Source organism: Misgurnus anguillicaudatus, chromosome 1 (assembly GCF_027580225.2).
Source record: "Misgurnus anguillicaudatus chromosome 1, ASM2758022v2, whole genome shotgun sequence".
Lineage (NCBI taxonomy): Eukaryota > Metazoa > Chordata > Actinopteri > Cypriniformes > Cobitidae > Misgurnus > Misgurnus anguillicaudatus.
Window position 1 is genome coordinate 6,149,479 of NC_073337.2, and position 16,941 is coordinate 6,166,419.

Sequence of the window (16,941 nt, forward strand, 5' to 3'; positions counted from 1 at the left end):
GTTTTGGTGCAGTGCCCCCAGTGGTCAAGTCATTTGAGGCTATATTTCAACATTGCTTAATCATATGTATATCAAATTTTGTGGGTGTCATCACCAGGGTTCTAAATTAACTTTTTTGACCACCAGCCAAAGTGGCTGGTAACTTTCTAAAGTTACCAGCCAATCAGCATTTCCACTCGCCAATTTTTTTCCGGTGAAAATAAGAGAAATTATGAGTGCCACTGAATGCAACAATGATTTGTTTTTTCCTTCGCGTGCATGCGACAATCCTGACAAAACATGACAACATTTTTGTGATGAAACATAAGCTTTCTTCATTTCTCTGTTGATAGACATAAAGCTTAACTGGGGCACAGGCCCCCCATTTTTTGCTGACTTTTTTGAAAGCCTGCTGTGTGCAAGAAGTGTGCAACACTTCTATACAATGTCCTTTGCTTAACCCACTATTCTACAGTGCAACAGGTACTTCGAAAGATAAATATGTATTTAAAAATATTTAAGTATAATCTTCATCATACCTAACATTATTATCATGTTTGGAGGCATTAATGGCATAAAATGTTTGGTAATAATGACAGCAGAGAAATATTTTCTACATTATACAATAACAGCAATGATTAATAACTTATTTTTACAATAATATTTCAAGAAACCAGTGATTTTACGACTGCTATTCTAAATAATCTCAGTCATAGTTACTGTTAACTGTTATGTAAATTAGTGTCCTAGAATTAAATATTAGTAAACTAAATATTAATTTAATATCTGTAAATACAGAACAGTATAACACATACATCTGTTGATTTTCTCAGCAACATTGCAATTCAAAAGACTTGACAAGAGGTTTTCCTGAGATTTTTCCTCTAATATTTGAGAACTGACTGAGTGTGTATGTAGTTTGTCTCACCTCCCTTAATCTCATCATATCTCCTTTCTGCTTCCTTTTCCCTGCTTTGCACAAAACATTTATGATGTCCATTTACAGAAGCCAATAATGATCGAGTCAAAATAAGATTATAATTTTTATTTAGAAACTTACTTCTCGTCATGTTTTCATAATTACTCATTTGCGTGGCGTCCCCTTTGGATGCAGTTGCGCGCGCAGATGAACGCAAAGACGCGCGTGGACATAGATACATGCGTGCACGCGTCAGTGCGACGCTTCGTCGCTTTACAAGCGTAAATTGGGTAAATACATTGCATATAGATCTGAATACACTAGTTAACTGCTAAAATTTAAACTTGAGATTTACACCTGGGCACAAAAGATTTACACTGGGGCACATGCCTGAGTAAAGGGGTGTGGCGACACCGCTGTCTTTGAGTCTATCCTCCCTGCGCTGCCCGTTCTTTCTCCTTCTTTCTTTTGTGTTCTGGTGGACGCGTTCAGTTCGTTTCCATGGTTTCTCGCGCTGGTTTCGCTGCAAACTGCGCGCAGCCAATGGGCGTATGAAACATTATCACGTAACATTACACAGTGTTTATGGGAAATGTAGGAAGTACTGCCAGAGGGATAAATGACCGAGAACGGAGCTTTATGTATCATGCTTGCAATGCCTCATGCATCACCGGCCAAAGTGGCTAGTAAGTTTTTATTAATACCCGCCAAAATGAATTTTAACCCGCATTTGGCGGGTTGGCGGGTGTTAATTTAGAACCCTGGTCATCACAATCATGACCCAAGGCACCATCTGTTGTTTTGGTGCAGTGCCTCCTAGTGGTCAAGTCATTTGAGGCTATATATCAACATTGCTTAATTGTATGTACATCAAATTTGGTGGGTGTCATCACAATCATGACCTGAGGCACCATCTGTTGTTTCGGGGCAGTGCCCCCTCGTGGTCAAGTCATTTGAGGCTGTATCTCAACATTGCTTAATCGTATGTATATCAAATTTGGTGGATGTCATCACAATCATGACCTGAGGAACCATCTATTGTTTCGATGCAGTGCCCCCTAGTGGTCAAGTCATTTGAGGCTATATCTCCACATTGCTTAATCGTATGTACACCAAATTTGGTGGGTGTCTTCACAATCGTGACCTGAGGCACCATCTATTGTTTTAGTGCAGTGCCCCCTAGTGGTCAAGTCATTTGAGGCTATATCTCAACATTGCTTAATCATATGTATATTAAATTTGGTGGGTGTCATCACAAACGTGACCTGAGGCAAAACCCATTGTTTCTACACAGCACTCAAGATTTGAAAAATGGCTATATTTGCCTTAATCTACTGAAAACTTCTTAAATCTTAAATCATGACGGTCATCAACCAATACTTCATTCGGTGCCCTTTTTAGCTTGACCCCGGCATCGCTGCTTGCAGCTATATTTTTTAGTAAATAATCTTTCCATACAATTTTTAAATGCTTCGATATCAGAACCAGGTGCTCTATATACACAACTTACAATTACATTTTTCTTTTTTTCCAAAATAATTTCAACCGTTATAATCTCCATCACTTCGTCAATATTGGTAGTCATGTCCTTCACAATTTTACAATTTAAACTACTCTCTATATTGCCACTCCTCCTCCTTTTTTATTCTCTCTATTTACGTAATTTAGTTCATATCCTTTTAACTCACACGTCACCTCCTTCTCATTAGTAAACCAAGTCTCAGATATAGCTATCACCTGGAAAGGTTTTTTAAAATGTCTTATGTATTCTTCAATTTTATGAAAATTTGAATATAAACTTCTACTATTGAAGTGGATAATTGACATTCCCTGATTTACTTCAATATTCACATTAAATTGATCTTCAGAATAATAACAGCAATTATTATTTATGTTGTTAAAGAAATTATTTTCAGGGTCAATATCTTGCTCAAAATCATGCAGATTATAATCAGTAAATTTAAATGTTCTTAAATTCCAGTTATCACAGTCATCATCACTCTCCTCTTCAGTTGTTGAGTTTAAACGACAGTGATCTTCCATCAAGTCCATTTTTTAGTCCACAGAAAACACACATTGTCACAAAACATTGTCACCTATGTCTCTAGTACTTGTCAAGTTCTTCAATGTGTCTTACAGAAAGCACTCTAGCCTCCTCTGGGGACCCATTAAGTTTGATGCACACTTTACAATTGGAAGTCCAAGTAGACTGAATTTTCTTCTGCTTCCTTAGGAGGCGAGCTCTTCTGGCTATGTCTGCATTGTTTTTAGTAAAGTGTTAATTTATATATATATACCATGATATATATATCAGTGCCCCTGAGTTGTTTCCCCTGTCTAAGCACAGCAATTTTGTTTTTCCTATTTTGAAGTGAATTATTATAACAGGTTTATATTTTTTAGTTTTTCTAAGTAAAGAGTAACAAGACTCAATATCATTTTTGGAAATTAAATGCAAAAAAGTGGTCACCTGTTGCTCCAAGGAGTCCATGTCTGGATCAATGAGCTCCCCACTATCAGTCGCTTTCCCTGCTCTTGCATATGACCGAGGCTTGGTCTCTAATCCACTGATAACAATGTCATTCATGCGAGAGTGTTGCTCCAAATCTGCAACACGGCTTTCCAGATTAGCAATCCTCCTGTCCTTCTCTTCATTTTGTTTTTTTTAATTCTTTAATTTCACTCATCAATTCAATTATCATTTTCTGTTGCTTTGAAACATTCACAATTTCTTCCGACAGAAAGTCCAGCGATTTCTTTATTTCTTCAATTTCCTCGCTCTTTTTTGGTGGCATTTTCAGTGTTTATATCTCTCACGTTAGGCCTCAAAATTAATTCACGTTTCCTCCACTCAATCCGGGCAAAGACTCACGTCCCAACCAACCTCTCAAGTTCAGAAGATCCAGACTTCATCTTGAAAATGTGACTTGTGGAGTATTCTTATTTTCAGGGGGGGGGGGGTGTCGTTGATTAAAATGTGCATTTTATCTAAAATATTATTACTTTTTTAATGGTAAAACATATTTAAAGCAAATATGGGATATGAGCCCACAAAAAAATATACTACTCAACATTTGAAATGGATCAAAAAGGTTCATCAAATTGTCCTAAGACAAGAACAGGTATTGGGTATTGGTTTTAAGACCCATTTTATTGTCTTGATCCACTTCAAATGTTGAGTAGTGTACAAAAAAGAAAGATCAAGAAATATCTAAAGAATTTTATGCTTTATATTTAAAGGTAAAGTATAGAGATAGAGAGCAGGGACAGCAAAAAATTGCCCAGAAATTGGAATGGCCAATAAACTAAACTTGAATAGGAAATCCAGAACAAAGCAAAGTTTGTAGGGAGTTTCTGGCCAATTTTGATGATGATTTTGCTGCTTCCACTCATAAAAAATAAAGTTTTCATATGTTGTAGGTTCCTATTGTAAATATATCTTCATGGAACATGATCTTTACATAATATCCTAATGATTTTTGGCATAAAAGAAAAATCGATAATTTAACCCAAAACTACGACTGGTTTTGTGGTCCAGAGTCATATATATAAATTACATATATGTTACTTTGCTTGACATGTCTTGTTAACACACACAGATTTTAGAAATGGACCTCAAGTCGAAGCTACTATGAGGTTGGTAAATGGCACGGACTCTTGTTCTGGACGGGTGGAGGTTCTCTTTAATGGGACATGGGGAACAGTGTGTGATGATTACTGGAATCTATCAGACGCTGCAGTGGTGTGTAGAGAACTGGGCTGTGGAAATGCTGGAGAGCCAAAGGGCGTTGCATATTTTGGAAAAGGTACAGGACAAATATGGATGGATGATGTTAAGTGTGTTGGCAATGAGTCTTCACTAATAAACTGTACAAGACAGCCATGGGGAGTAAGCAACTGTGGACATGCAGAAGATGCTGGAGTCATTTGTCACGGTAAATGCATTCTGAACAGAACCAAAGAGACAAATAAAAAATGCTAACCATTTCTAATCCCTGATCCTGTTTGTAACATTAGCATTGGTTAGGTTGGTGAATGGCAGTAACTCTTGTTCTGGACGCGTGGAGCTTTTTCATAATGGTGAATGGGGAACAGTGTGTGATAACGGCTGGGATCTATCAGACGCTGCAGTGGTGTGCAGAGAAGTCGGCTGTGCAGATGCCCGAGAGGCAAAGATTGGTGCTTATTTTGGAGAAGGGTCAGGACAAATATGGATGAATGCCACACAATGTACTGGGAGTGAGGCCTCACTGCTGAACTGTTCATCAACAAAATGGGGAATACAGAACTGTACCCATTCAAATGATGCTGGAGTCGTCTGTAACTGTGAGCTTAAAATCATTGGCTAAATATTGCATGTTGTTCCCTAAAAAATGTAACTATGTAATTATTTACTTGCTCTAGACCTTATCATTCATAGGGCCAGATTTACTAATTCCAAAAAAGCGCAGAATGGAGTGGTAATATCCCCGGGTTATTTACTAAAGAAGCACAAATTAAATAACACAGGCGCAACAGCTGATTTCCATAATGACCAACACAAACTACTCAGATCAGCGCAAATTAGTTCTGGGTCGCAAATAAGCGCTTGAGCTCAGCACCACGGACATCACAGCTAACTAAGGCCTTGTCTACACGGACACGGGTAAACTGTGACCTTTTTTTACGCGGTTCAGCCGTTTGTCCACACAGAAACGCCGTATTAGGGCACTGAAACCAAACATTTTTGAAAACCCCTACCAGGGTGTTTTCTTTAAGAAACGCCCGTTGGAGTGTTGTCGTGTAGACAGTAAAACTGGGGTTTTTGCTTCTGATTAAGGCTTTTGATTGGCTTTACGGTTAGGGTTATATCACTGCCTGCTGGTGTGGCACGTGTTTTTGCGCTTTTATGTAGGCAGAGTTTTCTTTTAAACCAAGCATGTGTGGACGGGATTTTTTTTAAACCGCAGGAGGAAAAACTTCAGTTATAAAAGTACCTGTGTCCGTGTGGACTAGGCCTAAGCCATAGGACACTGAAAAGTGAAGGTTTACAAATAGTTTTGAAACACCTGGGTCCTCATTTATCAACATGCCGTAGAAAATGTTCTATATTTTACCTACGAATGAAATTTAATATGTGCGTAAGTACAAAATAATCGGGATTTATCAAACGTACGCACATCAGTAAGAAATATTTGATGATAAATCCCATGTGTTCTTAAGCACCATGCTCGTGCACGTTCATGGTCATTTGCATTCCGAAACGCCTCTAATGAACCATATATGGTGACAACAACTCCCATCATAAGTCACATGGTTGTGCTTTTTCCCTCATCACAATAATGGCAAAGAGAGCGAAAAAGAGGACCTTTACAGACACAGAAATTGAGTTACTGGTGAATGAGGTTAAATCCTAATAACACATCCTGTTTGGTTCACTTAGTGAGGAAGAAATGACTAACAAAAGAAAACAAATCTGCATGGGAACATGTTACCAGTGAGTTTAATTCGGTTGGGTATGAGGAGAGAACACTTCTAGAAATAAAAAAGTGGTTTGACATTAAATTATCAGCAAAAAAAAACAAAACGCGTCACAGCACACTGACGTGAAATCAGTGCAACTGTAGGAGGACAGACAATGACAGAACTTTCCTTGGACAGCCGCATAACCAGCATCATCGGTGCGATCTTTGAAAACACGCACCTGGTGGAATGGATGATTTGCCAAGTTTTCCAATAATGCAAGATAAGCCATTGCAGTGTGTCAAGCATTTGACAGAGCTTTCTTATATATGGTTAGACACTAATTTCATTAACTAACTTCAACACTGATTTGCAGTTACTTTATTAACAGTAATAATTTTTAACACCTGGGGGTGGATAATAAATAGACTTGTTCTTTTAACGCTGGGGATGGACGGTCCTGTGTAGTATCGCTATTCTACCACTAGATGCTCTGCGTACACATACTCCGAGGTGTGCATATATTTACACACATTTCTACGTATAAGTACTTCTGTTCGTACGCACGCTTGATAAATGAGGCCCCTGGTATTGTGTGACTTCTAGTTACTCCTATTTTATTTACTTTAGCAAATAATAATTAACATGGCTTGGCAAACAATATTTTTGAATAATATGAAAATAATAATAAACTGTTACATGTTAAAACAATCTTCTGCCTTGTATACCACGTTCTCTGCTCTCTGTGATGTTTTTTTTTTTTTGCAATAATTTCAGCCATTTTAAGCGAGAAAGTAATTTAAGACATGCTTTTTTCATTGTTAAATAATCGCGCAAATACCAGTCATAACACACACGCAAACATTAGTAAATCGCGTTTCCCGAATCATTTAAATAATCTCCTCCCAAAAAGACCACACATTTTCAGCGCTAATTATCCACTGCGCGTCTTTAGTAAATCTTGACAGTCGTTATTTAACAACAAAATTATGGTTTATGCTGGCGCGAGCTGTTAGTAGATCTGGCCCATAATCTGTTTGCCAACACAAAAGGAGACTTTTTAAAGAATCTTCATGTGACTCTTTAACAATGGCAGTTATTTATGACCAATTGTAAGTCAATTATCATTGAAAAATCTCCCTGTCGACTTCAGGCCAGAAATTTAATTTCCTATTCCAAATTTTTTAATTAGCTTGTTGATTTGTAATTGTATAGAAAAGAGCTATTTTAGTGTTCCACTGAAAAAAACAACAGCATGACACAACATGATGGTGAGTAAATAATGACAGTATTTACAAAGCATTTGAGCATTTTAATAACATGTCTTTTATTAGCTCTTGTTAGGTTGGTGAATGGCAGTGACTCATGTTCTGGACGAGTGGAGGTTTATCATAATGGGACTTGGGGAACAGTGTGTTCAGATTACTGGAACTCTACGGATACTACAGTGGTGTGTAAAGAGTTGGGATGTCCGACCGGTGGTGAAGCGAAAGCATATTCTTCCTATGGACCTGGTGTGGGAACAATATGGATGGATGATGTTCAGTGTACAGGGACTGAATTGTCACTTAATAAGTGCAATTTTAGTGGATGGGGAACACACAACTGTGACCATACATTTGATGTTGGAGTCATCTGCCGAGGTAGGATATGACCATGTCACCATTACATTGTCAGTCTCATCTCAACCCTTAAAGTGACTGCTTGGGATATTTGTAACTGCATACAAAAACGTTCCTGTTCAATCTGCATTAACCACACTGTACAAATTATTCGCTGTCTTAATTTTTTGTTCAATAATCTTAGCTTTATAAGTCATTTCAACTCTCTATTATTTGTCATAAACGTGGATGTGGAGGAACCCAATTGCAGACTAACATGAAACAAGGACTTTTATTATAAAATAAATCACAAAACAGGGAAAAAACACAGTGGGGAATAAACACGATTAAATAGTAAACTAGACAAAACAGACTAGACTCATGACAACTCAACACTTGATTAACAGGACTGAAACAAACTGGTACAGACTTCATTTTATAAGTTGTAGCAATTCATCTCTTGTCAAGATAAATAATAGTACATGGAAATGACTTGATTAAATCTAAGTTTGATTAAAGACTACACTATTTTTTACAGTGTAGTCTTTATACAAAATGAAGTTCTATCTGTTTTGCTGACCAGCGAAGAATAAGTAATGGTACAGCAGTCTCTGCAAATGACTTGCAATATTGTGTAATATAAATCTTTTGTATTGAGCATAGTTATAAGATTTGCAGAACTTGACAAGACTGGCTTTAACACATTGACATCTACTTATGGTTTTCATCTACTCTCCTTTAGATGTTAGACTGGTAGATGGATTTAATCAGTGTTCTGGAAGAGTGGAGCTTTTATATAATAATAAGTGGGGAACCGTTTGTGATGCTGACTGGGACTTAACAGATGCTGCAGTGGTGTGTAGTAGCATGGGTTGTGGGACTCCTGTAGAGGCAAACACCGGGGCTTTCTTTGGCCAGGGTATAGGACCCGTGTGGCTGGATAATCTGACATGTTCTGGGAATGAGTCAACAGTAAAAAATTGTTCATCAAATGCATTAGGAACAAGCACCTGCAGCCATGGACAAGATGCTGGAGTCGTCTGTAACCGTAAGTTTAAAATCCTTCAAAAAATATATTTACATTTACGTTTACATTTAATTCAATTCAATTTTATTTATATAGCGCTTTTCACAATTTTTGGGTGTACTTGAAAAGTACTCGCCTGAAAAGTCCGCTCCCCTTCTCACTCTCATAATGGGAGAGGGAGGGTGTTACTGCGCCGAGTAGAAGTACTCCCAAAAGTGCTATTACGCCATAAAATATAGTTTCTCTTTTAAATCCGCTTAGAAAAGCGCTACGTTTTATTTTGTACCACCAAACTTACTCGTATAACTACTCGTTGATGTGTTTGGTCACTTCTAACTTTATCTCTTAATGGTACCATTGAATGAATGGGGCTAAGCTAAATGCTATTGAAGCGTCGCAGTGCGCTCCAGCGCTTACGTGCACACACACAGATGATAGAGGGATGTATCAACAATTCTTAGTTAAGGTAATAACATATTTTAATATTGAAAATGAGTAGACTATTCCTTTAAGCGGGTTCTGCCGGTGGTCGTTGGTGAGGCAATTTAGGCATTTAGCAGACGCTTTTGTCCAAAGCGACTTACAAAGATTAGAAAACAATAAAAGTGATGTGTCATAGGGAGGCAATAGTACAAAAGGTGCTTATAACAAGATAACCTTTTTCACTAATTCTAAACAATACCTGTTTGAGAGAAATGAAAGAGTTAGTTAAGGTATTGAAGATAGAATGTCTTACCCTCTGACAGACTGTTCACAGTTTGGTTTAGGGAGAACTAGGATAAGTCACTGGCCGGCGCACTGAATCCCGCCCCCGGGACATTATGCAGTACTTATCTGTAATATTTACTCTGGGTTTGGGAATTAATAGCCCGTTTCAGATAGAGAATGCTGAGAGGTAAAGGAAGAGTAGGAAAATTCAGTACAACTTGGTTGTGGAAAAAATTGGCCAAGGTGAAGTATTAGTGCGCATGATCCCACTGCAAAGTTCAAAAAACAGTTACAAAAAATGTACACTCAAAAAAATTAAAAGAAAGACTGATGTGAGCAGCAAAACCTGCCTGGAGCTACATTGTATCAGGCAACACACTGTTCAGGCATCGTATATGTCTCTCAGCTGACCAAACATAACAATTACACTGGTTCACATCTCTGTTCTCTCTTGAGCTCTGCCACATAAAGGCTTTTCTACAAAGTATTAAATAAAGTGTGTTCAATACTTATTCCCTGTGTCATTTCACTTTATTTATTATGACTCAACTTGTATACTTAAATGTTCTAATTTATTTGAATGAATTCAATATTTGGCTTGATGGCTACATCTGGTGAAAATTTTGTGTCAATAGCCCACTTAGAAATCCACTTAGTGATGAAAATGCTGATGTGTCAAATACTTATTTTCCCCACTGTACATTCATGATGCTCATATAATATTGTAGTCCAGTTTGTGCTGAACACAGTGTTATGCGACTTTTGCCATTATTATGTTCTTAAGCAACTGAAAATAGCACAAATGTCAGTGCTGGTTAAAACTGCTCAAGGATGAAAAATCAGCCAAGACTCCAGAGGGTTAAACAAACAGTAACTCTTTGTCAAGCATAAACAATACCATACTAAATCAATACATAACTGATAATTGGAGTGCAGCATATTAATTATGTTATCCAAAAACATATGTCAAACCCCAAATTCATTTATCATGCAAGGAAAGTCAGGAAGCCATGCGATGTAAACAAAGACATGTGCTAGATTGCACTCCAGGGATAACGTCGTCATAGAGACTCCCCATCACTGCCCAATTTGGGGTTTTATTAGTCTTGTTTTAGAGCTATGGCCTCGTTTAGTGGACTGTTTTTGATGGGAAAAGGGAATAGAGAAAGAAAGTTGATCAATATTCATGTCATGTATTTTTGGAAGAGATGGGTTTTTAATTGTTTTTTAATGGTTTAAGATATGTGGCAGGATTGCAATAGGAAGGTCATTCCACAAGCAGGGAGAAGTGAAGGAGAATGAGCGGGAATGTGATTTAATTTAAATTCAATTCAATTTTATTTATATAGCGCTTTTCACAAGTGTTAATTGTTGCAAAGCAGCTTTACCTGAGAAGATGTAGAGGAGAACACAGAAAATCAATAGATAATATAAGAAGTAGAGAAAGCGGTTAAACCGTACAAGCGAGCATATTAATAATGTAAGGTATACAGTAAAGTGCTAAGTTAACCCAAAGTTGGCTGACTCTCCCTGGGACTAAAAACCCTCTAGGAAAAAAAACCCAATTGGAAAAAGTCCTAGAAGGACAAAAACCCTTGGGAGGAATTAATATATATTTATATATATATAGAAACGGTAGGGATAGGAGGCGGGTAAGCGAATTAAACTGGTTTAGCCGGTGGTCGTTGGTCGGGCATCGGCTGGTCATCACGTTGAAGGACAGCCAGTGGATCAGTGATGCAATGATCTTCACAGCAACCGGAACTGGGTCTGTTTGTCTCATGGTCCTCGTGGTCGAGGACGAGACAGGGAGAGAAAAACAGAATTCTATTAGCGTAGGGGCCGTTCGCATGCAATGCAAGTGTCAAACATTATAGTGGTTCAAGTCGGCTCGGTTCCAGACAGGCTAACTATTGCGGCAATAGTATATTACCCATATGAGGTATGTGAGTGCTTTGTTCTAGACAAACTAACTACTGCGGGAAATGTACATTTACTGGACATTTTATGTGAATGCTTTGTTAAAGAAGAATGTCTTAAGTTTAGATTTAAATTGATCGACTGTGTCTGATACTCGAACATTATTTGGTAAATCATTCCAGAGCTTAGGGGCTAAGTAGGAAAAGGATCTACCACCTTTAGACACTTTTGATATTCTAGGGATAATTAAGTGACCAGAATTTTGTGAGCGCAGTTTACGTGATGGATTGTATTCTGATAGTAGTTCTTTAATATACGAGGGCGCTAGGCCATTTAAGGCTTTGTAGGTGATTAGTAATATTTTAAATTGTATGAGATATTTAACTGGTAGCCAGTGTAAAGATGCCAGAATTGGACTGATGTGGTCATACTTTTTAGATCGAGTAAGCACTCTTGCGGCGGCGTTTTGAACCAGCTGTAGCTTGTTTACCTGATTTGCATGGCATCCCCTGAGTAACGAGTTACAATAGTCTATTCTAGAGGTCATAAAAGCATGTATAAGCTTTTCTGCGTCTGATGCAGACAGCATATGGCGTATTTTTGAGATATTTCTAAGATGGAAGAATGCTGTGCGGCAGATGTTGGCGATATGACTATCAAAAGATAGATTGCTGTCGAACATTACGCCTAAATTCTTAACCGTGGAAGATGGCACCACCGTGCAGCCATCTATGGGCAACTTGTAATCTGACATATTATGTTTGTAGCGATTCGGTTCAATAATAAGTATCTCTGTCTTATTGGAATTTAGCATAAGAAAGTTTTGTGCCATCCAGTCCCCAACACCACCAATGCAGTCTGTTAGCTTAGAAAACTGGTGGGTTTCGCTAGGATGCGACGAGATGTAAAGCTGGGTATCATCCGCATAGCAGTGAAAACTTATGTTATGTTTCCTGATAATGTCTCCTAGAGGTAACATATATAACGAGAATAGTATAGGGCCTAGAACTGATCCCTGAGGTATGCCGTATTTAACGGGGGAGTGATATGACTCTTCCTCATTTACATAAACAAAGTGATAGCGATTGGCTAGACACGATCCGAACCAGGCCAACGCCCGACCACTGATGCCAACATAGTTTTCTAGTCTATTGAGTAAGATTGTGTGATCTATTGTGTCAAAGGCTGCACTAAGGTCTAGTAATATAAGGATTGAGATTTCACCACGATCGGATGTTAATAGGAGGTCATTTGTAACTCTAAGCAGCGCTGTCTCTGTGCTATGGTGGGGCCTGAATCCTGATTGGAACTTTTCATATGTATTATTATTTTCTACGAATGTGCGTAGCTGGCTTGCCACTACTTTTTCTAATATTTTAGAAAGAAAAGGTAGATTTGAGATTGGTCTAAAGTTATTAAGATCTCCCTGGTCAAGGTTTTGCTTTTTAATGAGCGGTCTAATAACTGCTAGTTTGAAAGCTGTTGGTACGTATCCTAATTCTAGAGATGAGTTAAAGATATTAAGTACAGTGTCTGACTTTACATGAAATACCTCTTTTAGTAATTTTGTGGGAACGGGGTCTAGTATACAGGACGATGATTTGGATGACGTTACTGGTTTAGAGAGCTCTTCTATTGTAGTAGGATTAAATGACTCAAGATGTTCGTTTGGTAATCTAGTGGAAAATGTACTATTGGGTAGAGTGGTGGCTGCTTGCGTAGTTTCTATGTTTTCCCTAATAAACATAATTTTGTTAGTAAAGAAGTTCATGAAGTCATCACTATTGTGTTGGAGTTTACTATTGGTTTCTGTTTGTTCTTTGTTTCTAGTCAGTTTCGCAACTGTGCTAAATAGAAAACGAGGGTTGTTATGATTTTCTTTAATAAGCGTACTGAGATAGGTAGATCTGGCAGTTTTAATAGCCTGTCTGTAGTGTTGAACACTCTCTTTCCATGCTGAATGCCATACCTCTAACTTTGTGCTTCGGTAGTTTCTTTCCATTTTTCTAGCTACTTTTTTAAGGACTGCAGTATGATGGTCATACCATGGAGCTGGCGGTTTTTCTTTGATTCTCTTTTTTCAAATGGAAGCAACGGCATCCAACGTGCTAGAGCAGACGTTGTTCAGGTTTTCTATTATAATATCTAGATCTTCACGATTATCTGCTACATGTTTCATTTGAGACAGGTCTGGAAGAGTGCTAATAAAGCTATCTTTAGGGGTGGAAATTATTGTTCTGGCTAATCTGTAGCATGTTGTAGACTGAGTGGTCCTATCTAGAAGTATTGTGTATGACAGAAGGCAATGGTCTGAAACGGCATCGCTCTGGGGTGATATTTCGATGTCATTAATATTGAGTCCGAGTGACAGAATTAAGTCTAGTGTGGGATTACGAGTATGCGTGGGCCCTGACACGTTTTGTTTAATGCCGAGAGAATTTAGAACATCCATAAACGCACGTCCTAATGCATCTTTTGGATTATCCACATGGATATTAAAATCACCAACGATAAGAGCTTTATCTACAGTCACTGTAAGCTCAGATAGGAAGTCTGCTACTTCTTTAAGAAAATCTGTGTGGTGGCCTGGAGGCCTATATATGGAAGCTAAAATGAACGAAAGCCGTTTGTTGTTGCGATCAGTTATTTCCATATTTAACAGTATTATTTCAAACAAATTAAATTTTAGGTTGGATTTATGGTTTACTTTGAATATTTTATTGTATATTGTAGCTACACCACCCTCTCTCCCTATTAGACGAGGAACATGTTTATAATAATAGTCTTGTGGGGTGGATTCGTTTAAACTGGTGTAATCGTCTGCTTTAAGCCAGGTTTCTGTTAAACAGAGTGCATCTAAGTTTTGGTCAGTAATTATTTCATTGATAATTGGTTCTTTGTTGGTAAGTGATCTAATGTTAAGAAGGCCGAATTTTAACATTTGAGTTTCATCTGTTAATGTATTATGTATATAGTTTTATGTTAATAAGATTTGTACGAGACGAGGTAAACGGTGCTCTGTATTTATTTGTTCGAGGAACAGACACAGTCGAGATGTGTTGGTACTCTGTTAAAAAAGGCTCTATGTGCTGGGATATATGTGATCTTGACATGTCAAGGCAGCTAACAGACTGATGGGTAAGCCGATCTGTCTGTTTCCTGACCTGGGCCCTGGATAGTCAGACAATATCAAAAGTAAGACTATTGGTCAGATTTCTAGAGAATATAGCACTTCCTTCCGGAGACGGATGGAGGCCATCTCTCTTTAGCAGGTCAGGTCTTCCCCGGAAATGCTTCCAATTGTCTATAAACCCTACGTTATGCTGAGGGCACCACTTTGACATCCAGCCATGAAGAGACACTAATCTACTGTAAGTTTCATCCCCCAGGTAGGCGGGGAGGGGACCAGAGCAAATTACATTGTCTGACATTGTTTTTGCAATTTCACACACCTCTTTAATAGTATCTTTGGTGATCTCCGACTGGCGGAGTCTGGTGTCATTCGTGCCGGCGTGAATAACAATCTTAGAAAACTTACGGTTAGCATTAGCCAGCACTTTAAGTTTGGATCTAATGTCAGACGCTCTGGCTCCCGGTATACAATCGACTATGGTGGCTGGTGCCTCAATGCCAACGTTCCTGAGTATAGAATCTCCAATAACCAGGGCACCTTTAACAGATGTCTCAGCCGGTGTATTGCTGAGTGGAGAAAATCTGTTTGATATTAAAACAGGAACGTGATTTGGATGCCGAATGCGACTAGGCCGCCTGACAGTCACCCAGTTAGTCAGCCGCCTTGACTCTGAAGTCGGAACCGAGCCAAGTGTATTACGCTTAACACTAGGCGCACCCGAAACAGTGTTTGTAACATTAACATTAGCGGTCTTACTGTCCTCAACTAGCGTTCGGATGCGCGCTTCTAGTTCTGCAACCTTCTCCGTCAGCCTTACTACTTCAATACACTTAGCACATGTAAACCCCTCTATGCTGACGGAAGAAGCTAAACTGTACATGTGGCAAGTAGTGCAGGTTACAATGACAAGCGGAGTCTTACCGTTTTCATGCTTAGTGCCCCTTTGTTAAGGTAACACAAGACGCTGCTCATTTGCTGAGCTAAAGATTCTGGATGGGGTGTAGGAATGTATGAAGTTGTGAAAGTATGCCGGTGCAGTCCCAGTGAAAGTTCTGTAAGTGAGTAGTCGCGACTTGTACCTGATACATGGTTTGAACAGCTGCCTTGTGTTGGGTGCGTTAATTACCTTGTAATGAATGTAATGAATCTACCTGTAACTGTGACTGTACTGGAAACACATTGTTATTAGTAAGTAAAAAACATAAATAGAATGTGAAAGAAATAAAGTAAACAATTCTCAAGTGTCTTGCCAGTGTCTCTGCTCGGTGGAGTCGCACAGGTAGACTCGCAGGTCTTTACAAACATAGGTCTTGAGTCTCGCAGGTACAGTCACAGGTCTTTATACTCAAAGGTCTTGAGTCACACAGGTAGAATCACATGTCTTTACACTCATAGTTCTTCTCTCAAGGAGGGCTGCACACGAGGGCTGATGCTACTGCTGATGCGCCAATGCCGAGGCACGGTTTAAATAAGAGCATAAACCTCAAATAATTTAAAACAGCAGGACACGGCTTAGCAATTACCAAAACAAAGCCTGATTGACGTCACTGGTACGTAGCGCTTAAAGTGCAAAACTAATAAAGTGCAATAAAAACAAAATTTTTGGCTGGAGCACACAAGTAAACAAATTAAACACTTGCTAACAGAGGAAAATAGAACACACTTACATGAGCTAACCAAAACAAACAGATCCAAACTAAAACATTTAATAGTCAATCAAATGAGTATATTAACTAAACAAGCAAGCAAGCTTTCAAGGCAGTAAAAAAGCAAGGTAAACAAGTTAACTCAAACAAGGTAAAAATATAGCAAACTCACGTAATACTGTGTTCCCTTAAAGACGAGTCGCTTTCTCCATATTTGTTTGTAATTTTGTAATCATATGTAATCATATTTGCATGTAATTCATCTAAAATTAAAACTCTGTCATTATTTATTTGCTATAAACCTTATTATTCCAAACCTGTTTGCTAACACAAAAAGGCATTTTTAAAAATCTTTATGTGACTCTTTGCAGTGACAGTGATTTATGACCTAACTGTAGTTTATTCATCATGCAAAATCTTTCCCCCAATTTCAACCCAGAAATCTCATTGGCTATACCACAATTTGTGGTGTGTTTATTTGTCAAGGAGTCACATTAAGCTTTTTGAATGTCTCTTTTTGTGTTCCACAGAATAAAATAAGAGTGAACATCTTTAAAACAACATAA

General features: G+C 38.3%; 1 long non-coding RNA gene and 1 pseudogene across 1 annotated transcript in view; one reads left to right on the forward strand and one right to left on the reverse strand.

The window, feature by feature from the left end:
• LOC141351464 (uncharacterized) overlaps positions 1–16,941 on the reverse strand; it is a 461,703-nt gene that overhangs the window by 427,258 nt on the left and 17,504 nt on the right. The gene's annotated exons all lie outside the window — the stretch shown is intronic.
• On the forward strand, positions 4,521–5,809 carry LOC129432515 (scavenger receptor cysteine-rich domain-containing group B protein-like; annotated as a pseudogene).